The sequence below is a fragment of the Asterias amurensis genome, chromosome 10 (assembly GCF_032118995.1).
Source record: "Asterias amurensis chromosome 10, ASM3211899v1".
Lineage (NCBI taxonomy): Eukaryota > Metazoa > Echinodermata > Asteroidea > Forcipulatida > Asteriidae > Asterias > Asterias amurensis.
This window is the reverse complement of record NC_092657.1, coordinates 15335205-15338035: the sequence shown is the minus strand read 5'-3', so window position 1 is coordinate 15338035 and position 2831 is coordinate 15335205. Positions and strand designations below refer to the sequence as shown.

Genomic DNA, 2831 nt, shown 5'->3' with positions numbered 1-2831 from the left:
CGCAACTTCGATAACCGATTGAGCCCAAACTTTCACAGGCTTATCGTATTTTTATGCTTATGATGGGATACACCAAGTGAGAAGACTGGTCTTTGACAATTACCAAAGGTGTACCTTCCCTTTAACAAAGACAACGAACGATTTGAATTGTTAGACAATGTTTTTTAAATTAACGCACCAGTTCAACAGGGTCAATTATTTTCGAGTCCCTACTTTTGATTAATTTGTCTGTTACCTGCCGTACTTCCTTGCTACAATTCTTAAGTGAGCACCCGATACATTACATTCGGGCCAGTAGTTAACGTCAAAACGGGGCAAGAAGATGCACAGTTCCCCTGACACAGATTGTAATCGTCTCCCATGTAACTGCCTCTGTTGGTAGGTAATGGCACCCCTGTAATCTGCTTTAGAAACTAGGTTAGCGATGCCAACAGCTAGGTATATTGCCCAGCAGGAACTGGGGCGGGCTCTCACTGCCCCAAGCACCAACGACAGTGCGCAGTGACAAACTTTGAGTTTATATTACTTGCCGTAATTTCATGCTGCATTTCTTGAGCGAGTATCTTCGACCTTTCCAACCCATCCACTCTATTCCCTGTCCGAATGGCGCATCTGCCTGTTGGAAGTATACACCGTTCAGATTAGCAGTATGGCAATCTCTATACCACCAGGCACCGGTAAATTTCACAGCACAGTTTACACTCGACACGTCATTGTCCTGGTCCTTGGTAGTGAATGAGCGCCCATTGTGCCACGCCAGTGAATCGACTGCTGTACTTTGATTATCATATAAACCGACCTCGAGAGTGTACTTGTCACCTATAACACCAAACTCACCATAAGAAGCCCAAGCTCTGTTAGACTGCCAATCTTCCATATCTACTCTGAGTTGCCATTGACCTGACCCGGTAAGGTCACGCAGGATATCATTCCCCAACCAGAACTCATTATTTAGATCACCAAAACCGGATTGGTATTCAGTCCAGTTACGATAAAAGTCAAAAGAGCCGTCTTGTCTCCTCTGGAACACGATCCAGCCTCCTCCATCTGTCTCCATGTCGCAGTAAACCTGTAACCCACCAGATAGACTTGTTGGATAGATTGTGTATATGCCACTCTCACGATAACCAGCTTGATACGTCATCAAACAACTTGCAGTGCTCTGTGCTGGGAACAGAGTGTTGCTCACATTGTCATCATAGTACACACTTCCTTGCAGCTCAACGAAGTCATCTGGGTCGCGTGACCTGCTGCCGACATTCAACTCACATAAACGGGTTGTGATGTGATAGTTGACTGATACACACTGTGGATGTGTGAAGCAATGTCGCACACAGTTTACTGGAGATGGTTCAGTCTTCCATTTAAACACATGGTTCAGCAACGCACGATCGCGGACCATGTTAAAGGATGAACCTTTTGTGATGCACTCACTGGTGCAACTTTCTACCATGGAAATAGTCATGACAACAACCATGAACAGTTTCATGATGAAGATAACATGAAAGTTACCAGATGCAGTCTAGTATCTTCACTTGGTGTTGATCTTTAACTGTACGTCAGTTACACGGACAGACCTACCCGCACGGTTACGTACCGAACATGCACTGTGGCCACAGCGAAAATAGAATGTTTTGTAGTGTACAAGCAGCGCACTTTGTCAATTTGTAGAGCAATTTGGACAACGTAGCCTTTCATGTTTCATAGTACGATGACGATTTAATGATGATTGCTTTTAGTGTGTATCTTTATTGTAGAATATTTATTCTGTATGTAATTACCTTAAAGTGAAGCCATTCATTTCTCATTAATTAAGAGCTTTAGCGGTACCAATTAAGAGCTTTAATTAGTAAATGACTTATCTTAGTCATTAGTGCGAGAAGGAAATAATATGTTGTTAGTTTTCTTGTTCCTGTTTGAGGTCATGGCGAGAGTCATGCACTTTGTGTTTTGCTAAGTACTTGCGGAGTCCCTGTGATACTTGCGTTGGCCCACTTAGCTACACCCAGCTCATACATATTCAGTATTGTATAACTTACATACAGCTCATGTCAAAGGTCACATCATGACATGCATTCCCAGGTTTAGTAAATAAAACGGGTTTTTTTCTTCAGTTTGGCAGCTCCTTTGCACGGTTTGTGTATTTCTTGTCTGTAATCTCATGTCAAATACATCAGTTCCGTGCTGCATATTCACATTTTAAAGGTAAGTTCTTTTATGACTTTACACGTTTTTAAGACACATGTAAACCTTTAGGTCCGGGCGACATTAAAGAACAGTTTTGGGGTAAGGTTGGGGTGACATTTAGGTACAGGTATTGGGCTACATTTAGGTTCGGGCGACATCTAGGTACAGGTTTGGGGCTACATCAAGGTCGGGCGACATTTAGGGATCGGGCTACATTTAGGGGCCGCACAGGCGACTGACTTTTCAGGATCACACTGCGCCTGAGCTAAGACAATCGGGAACTTTTCAGTCGGCGATTGTTTACGACCTGGGCGTAACTGTGATGATTTTAAGACAATCTGAAACAGTCGCCGCTAAAAAAAAAAGAGAACAATTTCAACTTGTACGGTCGGAAACCAATCGCAGGCGCACGATTTATCACTTATTGTGACCTGAGCATAATTTTGTCTGCGCGTTGTTAAACGGTTTGTTGCGGGCGCAAAAAAATCGTAGGTCGACCTGAGGCCGGCTTAAGCGGATAAGGGTGATCGTAAGCGCAACAATTTTTGGTAACAGGTCATGAAACGTGGCTCTGGTTGATCCCTTCACGCGTTAAAGCCAATATACACTTTCGGTCCGGAAAATATAACAAGAAGTTCACAGAT

The 2831-nt window shown here is 43.4% G+C and overlaps 1 pseudogene; it reads right to left on the bottom strand.

Annotated features, from left to right (window-relative positions):
* Positions 1 to 517: 517 nt before the first annotated feature.
* On the bottom strand, positions 518 to 1489 carry LOC139942724 (microfibril-associated glycoprotein 4 pseudogene; annotated as a pseudogene).
* Between the last annotated feature and the right edge of the window lie 1342 nt (positions 1490 to 2831).